The sequence below is a fragment of the Triturus cristatus genome, chromosome 5_2 (assembly GCF_964204655.1).
Source record: "Triturus cristatus chromosome 5_2, aTriCri1.1, whole genome shotgun sequence".
NCBI lineage: Eukaryota > Metazoa > Chordata > Amphibia > Caudata > Salamandridae > Triturus > Triturus cristatus.
This window is the reverse complement of record NC_140588.1, coordinates 967,300,800-967,326,112: the sequence shown is the minus strand read 5'-3', so window position 1 is coordinate 967,326,112 and position 25,313 is coordinate 967,300,800. Positions and strand designations below refer to the sequence as shown.

At 44.9% G+C, this 25,313-nt stretch overlaps 1 long non-coding RNA gene across 1 annotated transcript in view; it reads left to right on the top strand.

Moving 5' to 3' along the window:
• Positions 1–246: 246 nt before the first annotated feature.
• The window catches only part of LOC146829497 (uncharacterized), a 195,102-nt gene continuing 170,035 nt past the window's right edge, over positions 247–25,313 (top strand). The window contains exon 1 of the long non-coding RNA XR_014961999.1: positions 247–724. This is a non-coding gene — a long non-coding RNA (uncharacterized LOC146829497). The remainder of the gene's footprint in view (positions 725–25,313) is intronic.

The window sequence follows — 25,313 nt, the reverse complement described above, 5'->3', positions numbered from 1 at the left end:
TGAGCTAACAGCATAAAACTCCGGTTTTTCATTATTCAAACTGCTTGCCCTGCAACTTCAAACACAGCCAGTCTGTGTGAAACAGCCCGCATTTCATTCAGCGGGACTGCAGTTCTCTCGGCCAGGACCGGCCGAATTAATTATCCAAAAATTCCCACCAGAGGGTAACTCCCACCAGAGGGTGTAATCTCACCTGAGACTACTTAAAGTAAGTGACTCGTTTCCTGCGTTTCCTCCGCCTGCAGACACTGCAATGAGCCCGTGACCAAGGCGCAGGGGCGCTGAAACGCGTAGGGCTGGTGATTTTAAACATGCAGAACAATGTCCGGTCATTAACAAATAAAGGATGCTGGTGAAAGTACAGGATTCGCCTGCCTGCCAAGTGCGTTCTCACAGGGGGACACCTTTTTTGGATAATTAATTCGGCCGGTCCTGGCCGAGAGAACTGCACTCCCGCTGAATGAAATGCGGGCTGTTTCACACAGACTGGCTGTGTTTGAAGTTGCAGGGCAAGCAGTTTGAATAATGAAAAACCGGAGTTTTATGCTGTTAGCTCACTGGAGAGCATTCAATGTGCAAAACTGTGTGTTTGTTGAGGCGGAAACCACTGGAGGACTTCAATTTAAAAGCAGGAAAACCACGAGTCCCAGAATGCTGAGACATGAAATTCCCACCAGAGGGTAACTCCCACCAGAGGGTGTAATCTCACCTGAGACTACTTAAAGTAAGTGACTCGTTTCCTGCCTTTCCTCCGCCTGCAGACACTGCAATGAGCCCGTGACCAAGGCGCAGGGGCGCTGAAACGCGTAGGGCTGGTGATTTTAAACATGCAGAACAATGTCCGGTCATTAACAAATAAAGGATGCTGGTGAAAGTACAGGATTCGCCTGCCTGCCAAGTGCGTTCTCACAGGGGACACCTTTTTTGGATATATATATATATATATATGTTTTCAAACTACATAGATGAGGAATTATCTATAACTCCCTATGTGCACTTACTTATCTTCTCGATATTGAGGTCACGGTATTTTGTGTGCTCGATAATCACTCCTCGATAATCCATACTACAATCGACCATTTCCATAAAAGTCAGCGGGAAAGAAAGTCAACAAGGTTTTTCCTCCGGAAATAAATGTGATTTCCCTGTAGAATAAAGAGGGCAAATGGCGGATTCATCTGGTGCTGCATTTGTAGAAGTCAGTGCCAATGTTGGATTATTAATGTATAAATTATGTGGGTCAAATAACTACTTAGGACGCTTCACAAAACGAGCAGTGGTCTTATGTTTCCATCTAGTGTTCATTTTCAGTATTGCAATTTAGACGTAATTCTGAACGAATATAGTCTACCACTTGGTTGATTTAAGCGCGGAATAGATGATATTAGAAACTCTCCGTTACAGATCACAGTGCGAGCATTTCCATCCCTTGCAAATCGCAAGTGAAAGGGAACAGCCAAAGGGCGCGCCCCCAGCTTGTGATCTGCAAAGGAATGCACACATACTTTGACGCACACATAGCTGCCAAGGTTTCAGACTGCTACATGTGACATTTTCAGAATGTCAGTGTAATTACGAGTGACATTTCAATGACTATGAGTGACACATTCTCGCGAACAAAATCAAGTAATGAAGATGAGGGAAACAGATAAATATCAGAAAAGACACCCATTTGAGCATCAAGAAACTCTTACAAGGTCTTCAAACTGCAGCAAAGCAACAGAAATGGAAGGGCACTAGCCGGAGACAGACTGCATGACTGCAGTTCTCAGTGACAGAGAAATGTTTCCCCTGAAATAAAACCACAGATAAGTCCATGGAAAAAGCTAAATGTCAGAAATTCAGCCTTTTAAAACATTAATAAGCTTTGGAAAGACTTCCAAGCTGCTGCAAAACCCCTGAATTGCAAAGTTACCAACCTACTGCCCCTTTCTAAGATGAATGTTACAGGAAGGGGATCTGAGAGGAGCCATTTAATAAATCAGGCTTGTCATGGAGATAGAAATTGCACACAGATGACCAATCATGGTAATTAAGAAATAATTTTTAGAACCATTAAATGTGAACTGTTACTAGTCCAAGCATGATTTTTAGGTCTCGCCTACACAGTGTGCATGCGCTGCTTAGGAAAAAGACCTTTTGTAATCGTCACAGCTTTGACGATTCCCTTGCGGGAGCGAGTTTTGGCGCCATGTGTTAGCAATTATCGCTCCGGGCGCTGCTCGCTCCCGCAAGGCAAACGTTTTCACCTTTGCCGCCACTTGTACTTGAAGCCCGTCGCCCCGCGGGCTAGCGCTGCACTCCAAAGATGAAGACCAGCCACGCTGTGCTGGCCGCCTGCATTTCTCTGGCCTCCTACTACGTCTACACACCGCTGCCGGACACCATCTGCTAGCCCTGGAAGCTCATGCTACTGGACGCCACCTTCAGGGCGGCGCAGGACCTGGTAAGACCACTCTGTGTGCGGAGCTGGAGGGGGGACTTGACGTCTGACACAGCCCACATCATGCACCATAGAAAGCCACCAGGCAGCCAGTGCCATGGAAAGCCTTAGCTAGCCAGATGTCCAAAGCAAACACCTGCCACATATGTGTGATCAGAATTCCTGTAACACGTAGCACGAGTTATAAAGTCACAAGACCCTTCCTTTCCCCCACACCCTCCACCAACTCCACGGCAACACGGATACACCCTAAACCCAAAGAAATGCACATTAGCCCTGAGGTGTAAACATAGCATTCGGCCTGGTGACATCACGCTAGTTCCTAACCGGCTGTGCAAAACACAACTCCAAAGAACTGAGGGAAGTAAACACACTATTACCTAGACAAAGATGTGAATGAAAGCACCATCGCCGCATTTGTAAAACATGACCTCCCGGAGGTGAACGAGCCAAGAAATCCACGCAAAACGTGTCCTGTACACATATGATAAACACTCTTAAAATGAAAACTGAAGTTTCTCTAGTTATTGTTTCAAATGAGCACAGAAGATTATATCACTACATTGAGTGACGTTTTTAAACTGAACTTTCTAATTAATCTAAACTTTTTTAACATGAATTTAAGAACGTTTATTTGCACCCCCCTTCCACACACAAACACGCCCTGCGATGTTTCCATGAGTGAACCAAGCGCCATGATTTGGGTCAGTTCTGAAATATATATGGCCATTGTTCCTATTATACCGGGGTCAAATATGCATTGTGTGAAGCAGTATCTGAATGGGGGGTTTGTATGGTGCATATTCTGACTCAACTTACTTAAAGGTGCTCTTAATTGGACAGTCATGGAAACGAGCTACAGTGAATTAAACCGTTTTGCATAAGATCAACAGTTCGTACAGGGAGAAGCCCGGATTTGAGCAAAGGTTTCCTGTTAACACATTGTGTTATGTTAATATAATTTGTAAATCGCCTAAATCACCCCATTGTGAAATTTGATCATTGTATATACAATCCTTTCTTCCTAGTTTAAGGCGGAAACATATGTTATATTGAATTGTTTGTTATGGGACTCTGACGCTGGAGGGGTGGGTGTCTTCCAAGGTGAAGATGTTTGCGTGATTGATTACAAAGAAGGGCTAAATCAGAAAAGAGAACGACTAGGAGAGGAGATGGGGCCTAACAACCAGAGCTGCCAACTTTGGAACTGGAGAATTAGGTTTCGACTCCCGGCGTCAGCTCCACACATCCCGTGATTCCGGGAAATTTGGGTAATCTTCTAAAAAAATGAATCTGACCCTGTGTAATGTAACTTTCATGTCCTTTGACCAAGTGTGCGCTATACAAAGCTGCAAAAAAAAAGTAGCTGTAACGCATGAGCAAAGTGCATGGAAAGCGCTTCTAAGATGCTGTCCATTGTACAAGGTGACGTGTAAGGGATAAGACACTCTGTTAGACCCACTGACATCCCCCGAGATACCCATAAAAATGTGCCAGTCGGTGTCACATCCCAAATGAAGAAAATTGACCGGATTAGCAAAACTTTGCGGATTGGCAAACCAGAGAGTTTGCTTTATGCTCACACCATCAGTGGGACATGTATGAATTGCAGACAGTGGCTTCTATTCACATTTATGTAGCACTTACTACAACTGACAAGGGTTTGAAACCCCTAGGTGTTCACTGACATTTTCAACATTTAAACCCAAATGTCAATGAAAAAATGTTTAAGAAAAAGAGCACCGGATTATATATTTTTTATTTTTCCTTTTAGGATATAATTTCCAGCTGTCTTCATATTACCCGTTTTGTCTTTTAAAAACTTAATTATTTAGTTGAATTGGCTCGGCTCTACTACAGCTTGACAGCTCCATAACAGAAGGGCCCGACCCGAGCCAGACATTCAGCTCGAGCCTTGTTTAATTCGCCCATCTACAGCTGCACCACTAATGTATATCCTTTTTGAACATTTCTGAGTCTGTTATGATTCGTAATCGCTTGATCTGGCCCTACGCACGGACCTCAACAGTCTTCGTCTAACCACACTGGCTTCTCGCCATATGGGTTTGAGAAATGACGAAGTACACACATTGCAACACTTTATGTTAGAATACAAGCTATCAGAGCAGTTGAGCAAGGTTTTCTCGACTAGTGCATATAAGAGAACACAGTGTGCTGTTGCACATCAGTGGGCAGCATTGACCTTCCGTCAATGTTTGACCTTTCTGAATGTGGGCAGTGGGGCACATTTCTCTGTTTCTGGTGCAGGGCAGTGACGTGGGTGCAAGAGTCTGGAATAGAACCGAGGAAGTGGAACACTCCTATAGATCTACTTCCTGGTATTGCCACTGCTTAATTTGTAAATAAGTAAGTGCCGGGGTCTACAGTTTATTAGAGGGGCCCACTATGAATGCCGGGAGTCTGAATTCTGAGGTTTCCCAGTCCAGCTTCTTTCTTCCACCACCCTACATTTCCTGTCTCCATGTATCACTCGTATAAGTTCTTTTTCATCCCGGCTTTATCCCCTTGTCAGCGCCGTTTTACTACTTTTGTATTCTTCGTACTTCCTCTCCCTTGCCCTCGAAGACTAAATGCATAAAAAGAAGCCCCCTCCATGACTCTTATGTATAGCACCTGCACAAATTAAGTGCAGAGTAGAGCAGCAGCCTGAAGAAAGTTGACCTCCGAAAGGAAGGGGTCATTTGTACTTTGATTTGGTCAAATATGTTTTCAACCTCAATGTGGTGACTCGATCCACAAACAAATAGTTTAGGGGTTTTGAGTAAAGATGCAAGGTATCTAAGTATCTGACCTTTGCCCCCCCCCCCTCGCTCCCCACCTCATGGCAACATACACGAATCCTGGTTGGTCCACATAGCCTTTCATCATTCACAGGTCCATTATAATGAGAACAGTTGCTGCCAGCGGGCTAAGTTTCTTTCTGTTTATTACCTCCCTCATAAATCAGGTTTCTGGGAGATAAACAGAATGTGAGAGCTGAAGCAGACTAACCTTTCCAGCCAGCTCAGTGTTCTGCATACACTTCATGATAGACATATCAATGTAAGTCACTCAACCAAAACCATGCACTCATGAACATTCTATCACATCACACTGACACAGGCTGAGCAGCAAGGAACCAGGAGACACAGGATATAACACAAACCAGATCTCAACAGTCCAAATGTGTATTTGTTTTCATAGGCTGTTGTTCAATACTCTTACAGTTGCACCACACAGAATGTTATAGTGCTGTTGACTTAAAACAAGGAACTTCTCTTTTTGTGTTAAAAAGCCATTTTTTGTTGCAGCTCTTTCTCTTTGCTCCGCTCCCCCGTAGTTATTTTAAGCTGTAAAATTGTATTTACTATAAATTAATGATGGTGCTGTTGTGTTTAAGCTGATTTATATGTATGTTTATTTAATTGTTTTGGCTGCCAACGTGTTGCACTTTGTCATCTTCAGAGGGTTTGAGACACCGTAAGCAGACGGAATTTCAGGAAATAAATGTCATAGACCAGCACAGCACCACCACCTCAGCTTGACTCAGCATCACTCAGCACCAGCACAGCACCACCACCTCAGCTTGACTCAGCATCACTCAGCACCAGCACAGCACCACCACCTCAGCTTGACTCAGCATCACTCAGCACCATCACAGCACCACCACCTCAGCTTGACTCAGCACCACCTCAGCATCACTCAGCACCAGCGCAGCACCATGTTAGCATCACAGCATTACCTCCGCATCAGTGCAACACTGTCACAGCACCTCCCCAGCATCTGCTCAGCATCAGTCAGTGTCACTCATCACCACTACAGCAGCAGCACCACCTGAGCTTCACTTAGCCCCAGCACAGCACCACTTCAAGGTAACAAAAATGCTTATAACACTTTATTATAACTTTTCAACATGCTGCACAGCAGCCACACTGCTCCACAACATAGCTTGAACCCATTCGCAAAGCCAATAGCTCTGGCAAAACACTTATAAGGTCCCAAAGATGAGACCTATTGGCTATGCCAATGCTTATTTTTTAAGGGAGCATTTCTCCCTTTTCCGTTTTCATACTGCTTTTCAAAAAAGGTTTTTCTTTTAGGCATTTCTAAAAACAGAAGCATTCAGGTCTTACAAGCAGTATGCCGGTTAGGCGGCATGTGGAGAGCAGGGCACGTGCACACTCCCGTAGGGATGGCAGCACTGGGTGTAACAAGAAAACGAACTCCAGAACTCTAGGTGACCTCAAGACGCCACAATGCATTCTACCAGCCATTGGAAAATAAAATGCAATAGTTTAGACAAAAACGCAGTCGTGGAGATAAGCAGATCATGTGCAAAACAACAGGGGTTCGGGTTTAAATACACTAGGGTCACTGCTAAACAATTCCCAAGCAGCCCTCTGCAACACTTTATGAAATAATTGCATATTGTAACGTAAAGTGAATGCAGAGCCCACACGCTGCCCAGATGAATGGAAAGGCCCCTACACACATTTGTTTTCAGAAGCTGCTGTCACAGACCTACTACAACTACACAGATACTGACCACGTGAGCTGTGCTGAATTAAGGTCGCTGGCAGTGAAAGTAATAGGATCGGCGGCGTGCTAGCTCTATCAATAAAATGTAAAGTACACTTTGAAGTAAAGCGAGATACATCACTGAGGCACAACTTACTCTGTGAGTCGACTCGAGGAGCAGTAATTGTATGGGCTGCACCTCGACACAACGACTCCCACCGCTGCAAACACGGCCCGGGCACAATTTCGTGACTTAGCAACAGCTGCACAGGAGGGGCTGGTGTCCTTCTGGCTGCTGAGGAACAACTCTAGAGCCCGTCCCGGTCAGGTCCCTCGCGTGTTTGATGGAGATAATAAAATATCCACGGTAGAGAGCTCAGTCATGGTGTGAGCAGTGCGGCGCTGCCATTACCACTCCCTGTAGCCTGCCACTAGTTTATTAGGTCTCGCCTAGCGATACAGCGCAGCTGCTCGCTTGGCGAGATCTATTGTCATCGATTTTTGTAGCGAAGGGGGACAGGAGATGTGCACGCGCCCGAACAGGCGATGCACGGACAGGCGATGTGCACGCGCACGGTGTCTCGCATCTCTTCCGCCTTGTTTTTCTTTTTCATTCGCCTTTGTGCGCGCGCGTGTGTATGTGTCTGCAGGATGCCCGGTTTTAAAGTTAACCGCCTCTCCTTTCTCCCTTTTTCACTGTTTATCTAATCTTTCTCCTCTTGTTCCTTTGCAGTTTTTTAGGTCTCACCTTGTGACACAGCGCATGCGCTGCTCTCCTTGGCGAGACCTATTGTTGTGGGTTTTAAGTCCGAAGGGGGACAAACATGTGCACGAGTACCGCGGGGCTCGAGGGCGGCTCGAGGGACAGCAGATGTGCACGCGTACGGCGCGTTAGCACAACTCCTGCTTGCTCGCTCCTAGCTACGCAACATTTCTGAATAGGCTTGGAACACCATGATGTCATCTGGTAGGTCACAACCACAGACCTGTCTGGTATTTTCTTGTTCTACAGTTGTGAATAATATGTTTTCATTTTAGCTGCATGGACGTGCCGCAGCACCAGGCCAGAAGTGCACTACAGATCGTGCTGACACCGTTTGTTGATCTGGGGCAGGTCCCCGAGTCCGAGGAATCAGCACAGAACGAATCAGATACCCTATGTATCATCAGGCAGTGCAAGAACAAAACCAGCCTCAATGGCATTCGTTTCAGTATCACCAGTGCGCCTGCCATCACATTTCAGGTGTCCCACGATGCCTAATATCCATAACCCCGGCCCCCATTGACTTCCTAGGGCGCTCTTACCCACTTCCTGAAGGAAAGTTGTTAGTGACTTCATTTTGCAGCACCCTCAGAGCAGGCAGCTGGCTGTTTTGTGCCTGCAAAAGCAGCTCCCACGCGCTTCCTATACCCGCACACAACACTTCACAGACCAGGCTGCAGCTGCCAAAAAATCATATCGGAAGTCGCTAAAGCTCATGCCCTCTAGTCCTCATTCTGTGAAGGCTGCAGGTTCATTATACTGCTACTCCTGGGTCAGAATTAAGATTGTCTCTGGATTACAAGGCTATTTTTCTCTCACTTGTGCCTCAATTATCTGTGATGTAGAAAAAAACGCACAGTGTGCCAACAGTGACCCGAACACATTGCCACCTTCTTTTCCATCACGTAGATTCCGTACCCTGTCTGCCTTCGCGTCCGTTTTGTTTATTGCATAAAAGTGGCCCCTTGCCTTGCACTCTTCCTTATATTTTCCAGCTCGCGACTGCGGTGCTCCTGTCTAAGAATGTTCTGCAAAGTGCTCCACTGCTCTCTGGAGCTAGGTTCCTGGTAAATTAAATAACAGAATAAAATGACTCTACATTTAATAATTAAGGAGTGAAAACGACCACAATCGTAGTGTACAAAGTTATATAACAAGTGTATATTTGGAGATCCTGTGGCCAAATGTATCATTTTCGGTCATATTAGTGTAACTGAAAGAGAAGGCTCTCACAGCTCAATAACACCAAAAGCATGGCAATTAGTATTTTATCTGAAAGAAGAGGATTTGGCCTGAATGTCAGAAGAATATAATTTAAAGTTTGACCCTAACTAGCTAGGTAAAAGTGACCAAGTCCTTTCACTTAACATGTCTACACTGTCTGCTACTACCGATCAACACCAGGCCTCGTTGAATGTCAAATATAATTTATGTAATGGTGGCAGGGGTTCCAGGCTTTCCCTAGGAGCCTTTGCAATGTTTAGTGCAGTTTTGCACCAACATATCCGTGTTTGAAATAATGCACTGACATTTGCACCGACACGTGAATAGACCAATGGCAAAGTCTCACGTTTGCATTGGTCAGACAGTGCAAATGCCATTGTGTCCCTTACCACAAAGTGCAAATCTACACGTTAAATTACATCGGCAGTTGTGCAATCAATATGAACCAGCCCCTCTAAACTTTAAGGGCTAAGGGTGCTGCCCTTCTTGTAGAGAATCCCTTCTAAAATGTACATGAATTTATATGTTACATTTTGCTGATGCCAAAATCCACTTGTTTCCTCCACGTGGTAGCAGTGATGCAAAACTGTTTCATGTCAACAGGACACAATGTTTCTAGCCCTGGGCTCATTGCAGGCTAATCCAACTAGTTCCAAAGACTACAACTCCCAGAGTGCATCGGGGTTCTGAAATGCAAGCCCAGCATTGGATGCATGGTGTTGTGCAACGTGGGGCAATCTGGCAACTCCACCCAGTGGCAGTGGCCACCATTTTCATCACATCTCCGCATGCCTTGGATGGGGCTGAAGCTACTTGGGCTCGTGAACGCTCTCCAGGAAAGTCACTGGCCTTGTGGATGATTGCCAAGAGGTGAGCTGGAATTCTGCACAGGGGTGCACACAGTTCAAATGTGATAATGGAGTTTCAGTGCTGAAGAGGAGTGAAGGAAAGGAACAGAGCCAGACTGAGAGAAACCACTGTTGACGAGGTGAGGCGTGGATAGATGGTGAACCCCCAGGGTCACCACATTCTAATAGCTATAGCGCCATTGAAAAATAACATTATGCATGTGGCCCTGGGAGCGCCCTTGCAGGCTAATGGGAACATCTCTATTGCTGTTGGCAATGTGTGTGCCCCTGCTTGCTCCCCTAGCCCCACGCACACCCCTGCGATTGGCACCAGTTGCATGTTTTCTCACCATCGCCCGGAATCCTATCTCACTTCACTGCTGCTCACTGTTAAAAAAAAGTCATTTTTGAAATGGAACCATCAGATTTTCCACAAACACACTGTAAAAATCGCTCTCTATAGCTAGATTTTCTCATGGAAATACTTTGCATTTTCGCATGTTCTGCTCACAATGAATCCCCGTAAGACAGGTCCCTTCTCCATTCCACAGCAGCATCGCGTGCCAGCGGTCTATTCTTGGTGTTGTGGTTTGTGACTTCAGGCCGTGACGCTGACCGGCCTTGGCAGACTGATTTAAAAAACCCCAGTCCTGGGTTGCAAATAGGCGGGGAGGGGTGCATTTTCTCGATTCCACTCCATTTCACTAATCCCACAACTTGTCAAGCTTTAGAAGAAACTATAAACATTATACTCCCATGAGTAACATGATACCACAGGTCTGTAACTCTTTAGGTTAGGCAGTACACTTTTTTAATTTTTCATAGAAGAAAAGCTTTTTTGCAATCCTAAAGGGAGAGCTATTATGTCTTTCAAATTTTACTATAAGCAATCTCTGGACTGCACTTGTCCTATGTATAGAAAGGGGCTATATCATGTTTAAACTCCTATGAATTGAAATTTGATCAAATGAATTGCTGTGCTTTTATGATTGGTCTGATGGAAATCGAATGAAGCTTTGTTTCATTTCATTTGATTTAACTCCTATGTTCTTTTTTGGTTCATTGTGACTTAGAGTGATGCCTTCCTGCATCCATCTGGGTGTCTTTGGGTCCGGTCGATTCACTTTCCTTGTAAATACAATGGTACCGCTTCGTTTCCTCCAGGTCTCTTCTGCCAGTTCTCCTAGTTACATGAGTTTGTGCGGCAGAAGTTACATAGCTGCGTGTCTGCTGCCAGTTTACAGGCCTGTACTTAACTTTGCTCAAAAGTTTTAACAGTATCTGAGTGCTGTAGCTGTGTCTCTGTTCTCAGTGGTAATTCTTCATCCTTAGTCCTCTAGACAGTGCTGCAGCTGCTTCTCTGGTCCCAGTGGTAATTCCCCATTCTTAGTCCTCTAGACAGTGCTGCAGCTGCTTCTCTGGTCCCAGTGGTAATTCCCCATTCTTAGTCCTCTAGACAGTGCTGCAGCGCTTTCTCTGGTCCCAGTGGTAATTCTCCATTCTTAGTCCTCTAGACAGTGCTGCAGCTGCTTCTCTGGTCCTAGTGGTAATTCCCCATTCTTAGTCCTCTAGACAGTGCTGCAGCTGCTTCTCTGGTCCCAGTGGTAATTCCCCATTCTTAGTCCTCTAGACAGTGCTGCAGCTGCTTCTCTGGTCCCAGTGGTAATTCCCCATTCTTAGTCCTCTAGACAGTGCTGCAGCGCTTTCTCTGGTCCCAGTGGTAATTCCCCATTCTTAGTCCTCTAGACAGTGCTGCAGCTGCTTCTCTGGTCCTAGTGGTAATTCCCCATTCTTAGTCCTCTAGACAGTGCTGCAGCGGTTTCTCTGGTCCCAGTGGTAATTCCCCATTCTTACTCCTCTAGACAGTGCTGCAGCTGCTTCTCTGGTCCCAGTGGTAATTCCCCATTCTTAGTCCTCTAGACAGTGCTGCAGCTGCTTCTCTGGTCCCAGTGGTAATTCCCCATTCTTAGCCCTCTAGACAGTGCTGCAGCTGCTTCTCTGGTCCCAGTGGTAATTCCCCATTCTTAGTCCTCTAGACAGTGCTGCAGCAGTTTTTCTGGTCCCAGTGGTGATTCCCCATTCTCAGTCCTCCAGACAGTGTTGCATCTGTGTCTCTGTTCATAGATCCACTACACTCCAAACCAAAAGACATAGGTAAAAGACATTATCATTTACAATGCAAATAGCTCTGACTCTAAAAAATGCGAGACCTATTGCATTGCAAATGCTTGTTGCCTCTGGATCAGAGTCCGATTATTGCGCAAAAAGGCTCTGTCCTCCAAAACGAGTGCTGGTTACGTTTTTAGGGTGCATACACGTGATGTTTTTTCATTTCCACAAGAAACCACACACTACCCATGGTGTGTACTTTAAACCTTCATGGGTGACAAGATGTGTTGGATATGTTTTTTTGCTTTGGTGTATTTTAAAACAAAAAGCTCATTATTATGTTACCTTATTTATTTTTGCACAGGTTAGTCTATCTTGGGGAATATTTTAACGGTTCCATTCCTGAAATCCTCAAATTCATCTTTCCTACTCAAAATAACGCTGCTTCATTTCTTAGCGACATTGCTGTTGGGAGGAGAATACGCAAACTTTTGTATACAGCACGGGTTGTAATCAAAAGAGCGCAGTCGTACCAGTTCCTGAGGATTCCAAAAATGTGTTGCAAAAACGGGCACTGGGCGCTGTCTAATTTCATCGACAGCCTCCCAAGTAGGGGCAGTGATTTAGTAGCTAAAGCATTTGATCTGAATGTTTGGTAATCAGTATGTAAAATGTGCGATCTTGGGCAACCTTGCGCTGGAGAGGACAAGTTGTAAATTGTTAGCGCTCAGATTGCCTCAAGTATGGAGCACGGGACACAAAAAGGTTCCACACGAATGATGTGCATTTATTTAGACAAGTTGACGAAAGGTAGAAACTTATGTGGAACATTTAAAATACACTTTACGTTTTCTCAAACAGTAATATATTGCATATGGTGCTCATTTCCAAACATCTGGTATGCTTGTTCCACTTGAGTTTTAATGTGTTATTTTATACATGCTTTGCCAATTTGCCAGACCAATTTCCCAGGTCCCCTTCCTGGCGAAAGTCTTAGAGCAGCACATCCTAAAAACACTTGCGGTCTTCCTGGAGGAACACCTGCTACTCAAGGGCGGCAGGCGGGCTTCAGGCCCCACCACAGCACAGAGCTAGTAATGCCATCAGTACTTGACAAGCTCAGAGTCATGGCTGAAAAGAAGAAACCGTGCGCACTGGTGCTGTTAGACTTGTCGGCAGCATTCGATACACTCAATCATGCGCAGCTTCTAGCCCACATTGCCGAGCTGGGCATCTGCGGGGTGGCTTACCAGTGGCTGGAATCCTTTCTCTCCGGGCGGTCGCAGAGGGTCCAGCTTGGGGAGCAGGTGTCCGAAAGGGGCGCCCTTACGTGTGGCGTCCCCCAGGGTTCAGCACTGTCCACGCTCCTCTTCAACATTTACCTCCAGCCGCTAATAGCTGCCTCGGCGCGCATGGACTGCGAAGTTTTTAACTATGCGGACGACACGCAGCTCATCCTCAAGATCGACAACTCCCAGCAGGCCCCTTCATTGGTTAAAAATATTCTTAGATACACCATGAACTGGATGACGACAAACTCTCTGAAGGTCAACCCAGACAAAACTGAGGTCCTAGTCATCCCTGGCCCCAAGAGCTGGGCATAACCCCTATGCCGGTCACAACCGTAAAAAACTTGGGCATTAAGATAGGTGTGGACCTCTCTATGTCCAACCAAGTTGCGTCCGTGACTGGTACATGCACCGACCTGCTGAGACAGATGCGGAGACTCACCCACCTCCTCTCAACGGCACCTCTACAAATGATAGTATCAGCCACCATCCTGTCCAGATTAGATTACGGGAGCGCCCTATACATCGGCCCACCGGAAAAACTAACCAACAAATTACAGGTGGCCATGAATGATTCAGCTAGGCTGATCTTCAGGCTCCCCAGAAGGGCACATGCGACCCCTCTCTTGCGCAAGCTTCATTGGCTCCCCATCAAGCAGAGGGCAAAATTCAAGGCCTTTGTATTTCCCACAAAGCAATCTATGGCCAGGCCCCGACCTACATTAAAGAGCGTCTTCAAAACTATGTGCCAGGCCGTAAACTCCGGCCCGCCGAGAGCGGCCTGCTGGCAGTCCCCCGGGTCAATACAAAATCCAAGGGAGGTAGAGCCCTCTCTGTCCTCCTCCCGCAACTCTGGAATAAACTACCCGATGACCTCCGTAAGGAGTGCGCTCTCCTCCCTTTCAGGAAATACCTCAAAACGCTCCTGTTCCGGGAGGCGTTAGATTCCATCTAATCATCTGTCACGCATGCTCCTGGGGACTGCAGTGGGTTTTGGGTATTAGCCCCCTCTCTCAAAGCGCTAGGAGACATGATGGTGATTATGCGCTATAGAAGCAGCAGTTAACATAACACAACATTTACGGGTGGGGTTGCATGCATTACAAGTCCAATTTCTCAACAACGGATATCGGCAAACTAATTTCTTGTTTTTTTTAGCAAATATACTCTGCAAAAGGGTCTTAAAATTTATAATTTGACCCTGTATTAAAATCCTGATTCTTATAGTGGATATACCTCCAAGAAACCCTGAAAGGTATGGATTGCTTGTTTATTGACACAAACTGGTCTTGGATTTGAATTCTGTGTTCCAGGAAGGTGCCCTGTTATACATTATAAATATGTGATGTGCTTGCCTTCACTCAAACTCAATCCTTGTCACTTCTGAGACAATGTGACGATCAGAACCGCACATTCAACCGCTGGTCTTCTGAGTGAGTCTGCCACATGTCTGAAACAAGACACCTTCCAATAGTGATTAATTCATGGCAAATACTAATGTCTCCACGTATTAAAAAAATATATCAATTTCCTGCAGCATTATAAATATTTCTTGGGTACACCATTTACGTCTCTTATAAAATGATCTTTGAACCCTAATGGGTCTCACTAATGGTACTTAAACACAGTATATTACATTGTGTAACGCATCTTTCCATTGTCCCAGCACAGAGGAGAATTTGCTTCCTCCAAAGTGGCCCATCTATTTCTCTGTCCTGGCAAACCACCCTCCAGGTGAGTCGGTGGCACCCTCTTAGCTCTGTCGGTCCGCTTCCTGGTTGCTTCTCAGTATAGTCTTGTCAACGTGGAGAAAAATAACTGTTTACAAGGATAGTTTTTCTGCCTGCCTATGTGTTTGTTTCTTCACAGGTGGTTCTTTTGTGCTGGGTTTTTCCCTGAGGCACCTTGCAGTCCTGGCAGGCGTAACTTGGGCTTAGACCTTCCCACATCTGTTTGCCATTAAAACGCAGTCCCTTTCACCCTTGACTCCAATTACCTCTGCCTCCTGAGCATCCAGGCTAAGGGCATCTTCCTGTTACGCCTTCCCTTTTAGTGCCTTGGACAAGAAACCCTGCCCTCTACCATTCAGGTTGTCTCCCTAACTTCTCCTGCTCACCCTCCTTGGTGATAATGTAATTACTTTCTTTCTACATGGTGTTCTGATTCTCAGCCACATAGGTGAATTCCCCCTTCCACGCTCCTGCTGGGTGGCCCCTTTAAACCCTATAATGAGATGTCTTTTGGTTGGACCTTCCCTGCTTTTGGGCAGGCCTCATTGATCCAACTTCACACTGAGCTGTCTGTAGGTGTGTTCATGGTTTGGGTCCTTTAGACCAAGTAGCGCCAAGGGCTGCAATCTAGCTTGATTTTCTTTTCCCATGTCTCACTTTATCCATCCTCTTGCCGCACAGCTTTTTCCTCTTTGAACAAGCTGCATTTTGTCTATAAGAGAGCTGATTGCTGCTTAGCCACTAGGACTTTAGTGACATTCATCACTTGGGTTCTGCATTCACCGATTTTGGGTGGGCCCCAAAAATTCACTACTCTGGTATCTTTGGTATTTCTCAGTTTCCGCCTTCATCACCCTCTGGATGAACCCGATATACCATGATACGGTGGTGTCGGTGTCATTCCCTAGCTCCTTTGTGGACTGCTTCCAGGTAGACCTCCAGGATAAACTACTCTTGTGAGTGTGATATTCCTTGGGTTCACTGCCACAAGCTGTCTAATTTGTGATGACTCTGTATTATTGGCCTAGACCTCATAAGCCTACAACAGTGATGTCTGCGGTATTCCTCGCACTCTCCGTTCTCGATCCTGGATGGACCCCTGAGAACGACTGTAGTTTCTGGTATTCACTGTGGTCTATACCAACATCTTAAGTGTAACCCTGTAAAACAAACAAAGTACCCTCTTAAACGAGCACTGGAAAACACTTTAGGCTCTTTAAGTCTTATGGAAGCACCATGTAAGTGGCAAATCAATACAATCCATTGCACAATTCCTCCATATTTAAGAAAAAGATAAACGTCGGGAAAGATCACTCAGTTCCCTCTTAGAGCAGCCTTGAAACTACTTCCAGTTTTTACCATTACTGGTCCATCAAGCTCTAAAATGCATGATTCTTCAAAAGCGTCCACCCTTTCATCATATCCCAGTTCCTTCCCGAGCTGCTGATGTATACAGACTGCACTGTGCAAATATCTGGTGTATTGTGCAGAGTAAAGGTTTTAGAGCTTGGGGAGGGATTAATGAGGTGGTATGAGGTAGGCAAAGAGTTGAGAGAGGCTACAGGAACAGTCGGAAGCTGCGGAGATTGATGCAGGTAGATGGAGACGAGGTGTAGATCCATAACAGTGTGAAGGGATGCAGGTATGAAGCAGGATGGACTCTATTTGCCTATAGGCCAACTGTGTTTGTGGGACGTCCTAAGCACATTATAGCTCTTTAGTAAGAACATAATTTGGCTAACTGATTTAGCTGCACTTTTTAGGTCGAGCCTAGAGTCAGCGCGTATGCGCTGATCTTGGATACTTTTTGTAGTGGAGTAAGTAATATAAGCTTTGCCCACTCTCCGCACATATTTGTCATTGGCTTGTGTCAGTGTCCTTCGTAAATGCAGGCGTCTGGTTCGTAAAGAGCCTTGTTAGTCCCTCCTTGGTACCGCCTTGTCTGCATTTGTTACCTCCCATAACGACTGGCCCTTTTACTTCGGTTGTTACACAGGACGCCTTATTTAGTCTGTGAGCACAATTTTTTTTTATGACTAATGTGGGACAATGGCGGCGCTTGAATTTGCAGTGCGCCCACACAGCACTCGTGGGACAATGGCGGGCACGAGTTGTATACGGAGTGCGCAATGCGTGCTTTCACTTTAATTAGGCACGGGTCGCCGAAGCAGCCTGGTGATGGTTGGGCAGAAAGTGAAAGTTTTACATGTGGCCAGGCACATCAAGTCTGTCACAGCTTCTACCTAAACGGGTTTTATACCGTCAACAGTCTAAATATGGTGGCTTCGGCAGCGTGACACTCAAGGTATTCTAATTGTTGTTGTTGCTGGGAAAAAACGTTTCCAGCTCCGGGTTGATCAGGAAGTGGTATTAGAAGATCAGCGGCTTGCTAGCTTTCTGCAATGAAGTAAGTGTGTTAAAAGCTTGTGGAAGCACAGCGGACAAGGGTTACTTAGGGCACCGAGTCGCTCCTCTCCATACAGCAAAGGAAGAGGCCAGTACGATTCGTACCCGAGAAAGGCAGCAGTGAACCCTTATCACGGTCTCTGAGTTATTACGAACTGACTATCTTTGTCTTTCGGACCCTGTTGTTTAATTCCGTGTTCTTCCATCTCGCTTTTTGCACAAAACACTAAATTGTAGTAATTGCGCTGTGACTTTTCATTAGATAGAGACTGGCCTGACCAGCATCTTGCCACCGTTGTATTACTTGCAGTGAATTATTGTACGTTAAACCAGGGTTTTTAAGTGGAATGAAAAAACTGGGGGCCTCTAAAAGGGGCGTGGTAAACCTGTTGAAGGAGCGTGATCAACACAATTAGAGGCTGGGCTTAAATAATTTTCATGTGTTGACTTTGCAAACTGATCTTGCATCCACGACCGAGTGGCATGCCTTCGTCCGTTTTTAAGTTTACCATCACTCGTGCAAGTAGCAAGGAAAACAAGCATTTGCAACGCAATACGTCTCGCAATTGTGAGATTTTGAGCTAGTGGCATTGTAAATGACAATGCCTTTTATTTATGTGTTTAAAAAGCTGCAATAATAAAAGGCATTGTAATTTACAATATCAATAGGTCAAAGTGTCTAAAATGCAAGACCTATTGCATTGCAAATGCTTGTTTAAACTGCAGTCGGCCCGTTCACCACTTGTGCTGCAGCGTCATGAACCTATAGCCGTTAATCATGCAGCAGCGCATGTCGGGAGAATCTGTTACATTGTAGCAGCTTATAGCTGCAAACTCACCCCCAAACCCACTGGCTGCCACTCCAGACCACACCAGCTTTTGTTTCAATTAGGCAGTAATTTATGCATGATTACCTAGCGCTGAGGAGGTGCTATTATTCATGACTTCGTATTTCAGTGGGGTGATGCGGACCACCACACTGAAATGCGTTAGTCTAACGCCTGATGGGTGGTACTTGGCAGGCCTACACACATAGTAAGGAACGGTTAATGCCTATGTAAGGCAGGCCAGTGGTGTAACATTAGCCACCACAGCCCCCGAGCTCCAGGGGGCCCCTTAGGATCTGTGAATGGGTGGCGGGCCCCTGGCCTGAGAGCTCCTGGGTAGGGAGATGAAGGGTGCCCCTCTGTGTACTTTGCAGGGGGCCCTCAGGTTTTGTTACTCCACTGAGGCAGGCAGCAATAATGCTTAAGGTGCAAGTGGTCGAAATGTGACAGCAAACACTCTGCTTGTGTCAGCAGACATTAGGACTCACAGACAATGGTATGAAGGGCAACAGCTTGCACTCGCCGCACTCGCCAATGTCGACTTCTAAATGTGATACTGATGTAATCAGTTTACAAACGAAATAGTAAATATACACTCATGCTCCTTGAATGGGTGCAACTGTACTACTTTTTGGAATTCAACTACATTGCCAGTAGTAGGCATAAAAAGCTGCGCCAGTCTCAGGTGTCCAAGCGTACTACTGTCAATCAAACACTTAAAAGGTGATGGAATGAATGCTTCTAGTTTGTCCAACCAGTGGCAATAACTCGGAATAGCATTCCAACCCGTTTTTCACCCAGTGAGCCACTCTAGACTGAGGCCCACCCGCTGCAAATTTAGTACTGACCCTGTTCCTCATGGAAACAGTCCATCCTAAATCTTGGTCATTACACTACTCCACTCCGCAGCCTACTGCATTTTCAGTTGGGAAATTTGAGACTCACACCCTCCCCCAAATCTGACAGACTGGGCTACGCCCCTGGATACTGTTTGAGTGCATTGGTTAGAGTACAAGCCCATTGAGAATGTGAATGCTAGGATGAAAGTTTTATGTCCGATGGAGGTCTCCATCACACAGTTTGCTAATCTTCACAAGGATGTGCAATCCGAATACTGTCTCAAACTTTTTGTGAAAATATATCCGTATCTGGTGTGAGAACTCTGGGTATCCCTCTCACAGTGTGGACTGGATGATTAAGCTTGCAAAGTAAATCCCTGCCCAATAGATTGACTGTACTTGAATCACATATCACAAACTGATGGGTCTCCTCAACAGGGCCTGTTCTTACAGGGACTTCAGCTGACCAGTGGCATAGCAAGGGGGAGACAGGGTGGGCGGTCCACCCCGGGCGGCACGAGGAAACGCCAGCACCCTCTACCCCCCACTCTTACTTACATTCGGCCGCTGTGGGCAGCAAAAGTAGGGACCACCAGGGGCGGCACAAGGCCTAGCTACGCCACTGCAGCTGACACAGGGTGCACAGTTTGTGTATTGGCAATGCCTACAACTTGGACTTGTTTTTCTGAGAGGGATAGGCTTGGAACTTCCACTGTACCTACAGAACAAAGAGCACTGCTGTCAATCAAAAAGGACATTTGGAGGCCATTCATCTCACCATGCACAAATGGCCCACATTGGGCTACCTCTAGTACTGTGCAAAGCACACAGTCTTCCTACTCTCTCTGGCATCATCATTGTGACGGATCAGACCTGTGGTATCTGGAAGTTTCAAAGACCAGGAACTGTTGACAATTGCCAGGACTCACAAAAGGATTTGGGATAACTTGGATTTTGAGGTCTTGGCATCTGCATGTTTTACACTGGCATTGTATTCATAGTTCGCATTCCTCTGGATGACATGAAGCTAAAAGTCCAAATCCTAGTTCAGATTACGGATTTGTGACCTTGGCAGGGGTGCCCAAAGCTAGACTGGCCCCGCTGAGGACTACACTGAACTCTGCTGCCGGACTCATCATGGGATCAAAAAAACATGATCACATCACTTCAGATCTAGAACAACTCAATTGTCTCCCTCTCAAAGCACGGACTCGGTTCAAGATAGCCTGCTTGACACTCAAACCACCTCATTACTACACTCCCATTTACCATGGCAAAAAAACTCAAACTATCTAGTAAGAATCGAGCCCTAGGAAGTTCCAACACTCTACTGTTGAAACTGCAAAAATTCAAAAATAAAAGAAACTATAACTGCGCCTTTTCTGGTCTTGCCTTGAGAATATGGAACGCTCTCCCTCCTGAAATCAGATGCAATCCATCGACCTACTCATTTAAAAAGGAGGTGAAACGGCTGCTCCTGAATAATCACCTGCAACCATTGGATTGTTGACACTCTAATTGACAATAATTTCTTGGTTGCGACCCGAGTCTTCCATTCAACTTTGCAATGTGTTTTTTTTTTTAGCACCATGCTGCCGGATGTTCTCTAACACATTTTTATATGTTTATCATCTTGTATGTACAATGTTACTTTGCTTCTCTGTACAGCACTCTGATACCCTGATGGGTAATCTTTACACTATATAAAACTTATCAAATTAAATAAATACATTTGACTGCCATACGATACTCTATTAGGATTAAGACTACTGCCCGAACCTGCTATTGCCACATACAGGCCATTCTGAAATCCCTCTGGGCTAACTTGGTCAGTGCCAACATGAACTTATGTTTATTTTTTTTTCATCTCTAATTCATCATTGCAATACTTTGCATACTGAAGTATTTCGTCAAAGGGCATGGCCTGCCAACAAAAAACGCTCTGCTGGGAATGTGAACTGATCTCGGGATGCAGACCAAGAACAAACTGGGACACAAAGTTACAGAGTTTCCTCATTTCGGTATTCACAGAAGTTAGGAGTCCTAACTTTAGGACTCCGAATTGCCTTCTGTGAATACCGAAAGTCTTAAAATTAGGATTTTTCTCAGTTTAGTAGTAGTATAGTCAGGACTCCTAACTTTAGGACTCCTAAATGCCTTCTGTGAATTCCGAAAGTCTTAAAATTTGGATTTTTCTCAATTTAGTAGTAGTAAAGTTAGGACCCCTAACTTTAGGACCCCTAAATGCCTTCTGTGAATACCGAAAGCCTTAAAATTAGGATTTTTCTCAGTATACTAGTAGTAAAGTTAGGAGTCCTAACTTTAGGACTCCTAAACTGAGAAAAATCCTAATTTTAAGACTTTCGGTATTCACAGAAGGTATTTAGGAGTCCTAAAGTTAGGACTCCTAACTTCTGTGAATACCGAAATGAGTAAGTGCCTTCTGTGAATACCAAAATGAGTAAGTGCCTTCTGTGAATACCAAAATTGCAGTAAGTTTAGGATTTTGTCTTAAGTTAGTTCTGTGAATCGGGCCCTTTCTCTCTAGCAGTTCTTCTCTTACTGAAAACCATGACTTCAAGACGAGGTTCTCACTCTGCTTCCTCTCCTTTCTTTTATTTGCTCCCCTGTGAAATGGATCCAAAAAAGAAAACCATTTTTGCTGGAAATGTCGTATTTTAATCCCAAAGAGCAGCATCTGGAATAAAAGGTTAAAAATATGAAAAATAACTAAATAAAGTAAGACAGGGTGGTAGCAAACTGGCCAGATTGATTTTATTCACACACAGTTGCGCCACTTGTACAGAGTTTGCCAATGAAGCGCTATTTTTGTTTTCTTGTCCTGGGCTTGTAACTAGTGCACCAATCCCGGAGGTACTGCAAAGTGTGGATTGGAAAACAAAATGTGTACTGCGGCTCTGCGTCCAGGGATGTGGTCTTTTACCATACTGCCTACGTTTTGTAAGGATATAAGCAATGGACATTGAAATGGGTCCATTCAGGGCCCTGTAGTCAGGCCCTTAACTTTTCAGGCAAAAGCACTCACTGATTTCTGAATAGTGAGTGTAAAAGTGTTAAGGTAACCATGTTGTTCCTGCTTACATTTCACATGGTTTGCTAAATTTAGCATTTCCTATGAGTGTTTGCTTTATCCAGGATTTTGGTACTGTTTTTTTGTAGGCTGCATTTTGCTCTTGTCTAGTGCGTTATTTAAATTGAGCCGCATCCAGGTGTTTATAGCCGGCAGCAATTGGGTTGTAGTTGAAGACAGTGTGAGGTTTTTCTCAGTGGGGGAGAGGATGTGGCACTATGGCCAGAGCTGCTGAATTTGGAACTGGGGAACCTTAATAAGCCTTAATAACCAGTCCACCAGACCACTCTTATGAGAGAGCACAATCCCATGCTAGACCTTAGAAGGCTTCGCAAGAGCTTAGAAGCCCTGGTGTCTTAGCACCAGCAGGTGGATCCTAGCAGTGGCAAGTGTGAGTTAACCTTCAAGGTTTGTCCACCACAATCCATACTGAAGTTCACCTCCAGTCTTGGGGGCAGGCCTATGAAGCAGCACAGCCTAGAACAACAGTGACTCTGTCACTGTGGTCACAGGACTCTTGAGAAGGGCCAGCTCTAGGGCAGTGCAACCGGTGTGACAGCACCGGGTGCTGACTTTGGGTGGAGGAATTATGTTTGCAAGTATATTAAGGTTTTAAAAGCGCCTGCTGCCTCCTTCGTGGCCTCCAGCAATTTTCGGCAACAATAAAAATGCCATGATGACTCTGGTGTTTAATGTTCTTCCTAAAGAGAAATCATTTTGTCTAGTGGACATTTTGATTCAGGGAAAGGTAGCTCAGAGGGTTAATGTGCCTGCTGCAAAGAACATGTACCATGCAGTTCCCAAAGTGCACATAATGTGAATAGGTCAGTGGGCTACAGCGTTTGTCAGAGAGATCCTTTTGTTACTTGCAGTTTATAAGTTAAAATCCTAACATAGAACAGTGAGCTATTAACTTTCATCTAAGAGCTGCATACAAACTGCAAGGTATAAATTAGAGCGTTATGTTTTTCCCCCCAGTCTTTGATTATCCTAATGTTACAAAAAGTGTTCTTTTGGACAGAAATCAATTCTGATTATTAAAGAGAACCCCCAACCATGGTATTACGTTTTCAATTCTGAGTTAGTGTTTCTCCAGACCAATCACTATTAAACTATACAGCCTACTAGTATGGTTGTCATGTGACTCCTACACCTTATAGTCCTTAGTCTTATCATGTAACATTTTCTATACAGTGATTTACACACATTGATTGTCTCTGAGTAATGTGTGTGATGTAAAGTGCTCTGACACCCTACACTGGTATGAGTTGTGCTGTAAATCAATTAAATGCATCTGAGTGTGTGGTTATGGAGACTTGAGGGGCACTGTTAAAGGGTGGTTGTGAGGGAACCCATGGCAGAGGTGGTTATAAGGGGGCAATAACAAACATTAATGCACAGAGCACCACCAGTGCTAAGGCCGGCCCTGCCCTTGAGGCCAGTCTGCCTCACCCATAGGTACCTCCATTGGCCTTGTTTCAGAAGTAGTAGCTGCAACTCACCAGGGATTGGCAATGCAGAATTTGCACGCACACCAAACTAAGTTCACAAACTTCACAATCTCTCTGCTTCATTCACAAGCACTTTTACCATGTGCTGCTTGCTGCGGGGCCACTGGAATTAATTATGCAGCAAAGGAGGACAAAATTATGCCACAGCGTTGACTAAATTATGCATTAAAAAATGGCTGCAGTACGTCTATCTTTTATGCCAATGTGATATGTTTGTGTCTTGGTCTTGCCTTTTAGGATGTATTCCTAAATGGTGCTGTGTTCTTTGTTGCAACCGAAAATCAATAAAAACTGGTTATCAAAAAAAAAATGGCTGCAGTGTAAGGCAGTATATTTTCTGATATTTTATTATTTTGACATGTGTACACATGCTAAGAGTCTCTGGAAAGATTTTGCCTTATTAGTACCAGTGTAACAGACAAATGCAACAGTGAGAAAGGTGGCCAGTCAACCTCTGCAATAAGCCATCCACTGCGCAGCAAAACAAGTCACATTTATTATTAACTTTTGATACGTTTGAGCTACAAACAATTTATTAGTTTAAATGGTCAGATCATGCAGCAGATCTTGCATTATGAGGCAAATATGGCAGAGCCATAATTATATAGAAAACATTTGCAAACTAGGATATTTTGCCATTCATGTTTGAACTGCTGTTGTGGAAAAAGGGAGAAGTGCTGATGACAAACACTATGGCTCGGCGACAAATGGCTTGTGCTTCCACATTTCATCATATTTGGGACATTCTGTGATTAGAAGCGTATCCCACTGTGTGAATGTGTTTTAATGTCAATAACTCATTATAACCTTAAATAATCATGTGTATCCATTGGTTGATTAAACTGGGCAGTGAAATGACAAATAAATACTAAAAATTGGGATGTTTGCTCATTCTGGCCACACCTGTGTCTCCACCCAGTGATCCAATCCTTGGGTTATTCCCGCCCTCTGATTCTCCTCCCACAGTTACCCTACTTTTTCTCCCCCACTTCGACCACTGCCTGTCTCCCGTGCTAACTGAGGGCCTGCGCTTCAGAGTTAGGGCCTTGTAAATTCCGGAGGATGGTTGCCAGAGGCTGCTTTGCTTGAGTTTCATTTTAGTGTGGGTTTGCTAGCATTTAGCAGGATTCCATGAAAAGGAAATCCTTCGTAGATTTAATTTGCTGCCCTGCCATTCCAAAATTAAAAAAGGGCGCGTAGCATGCTGCATTTTTATCAGCACTGACCTGGAGCTGCCTGTAATGGTGCATTCGAAGTGCTCATGATGGCTCACCACTATGGTGTGCACTTGCTGCTCTGCACTCATTAGCCTAAGTCAGTTTTTGTTGGTCGGTGCTTAAAATGTTTTTTTTGGGTCGCTTACGAATATTGAAAGCTTATTTCTATGCCTTTAGGCTATGTTTATTCAAACAAAGATGATCAAATGCACATTGCACACCATTCTAATTCATTTATTCTATGATGCTTGAAACTAATTTGTCTCTTGCGTGCAGCCTGGGCTTGCATGCTCTGCCCTGTAACACGCATGTATGATATCAACAAAACTGGAATGTTTGGATAGTTAATTATAGCTGCCTCGACGATCATTTGCACCCAGGAGGTTTAAGAAGAATAAACATGTAAGGTGATTTGGTAATATCACGTCCACAAGTGTTAATTCACGTTTAGAGTTATGGACTAACAGACTGTCATTGCAGATCATCATTGCATGTATA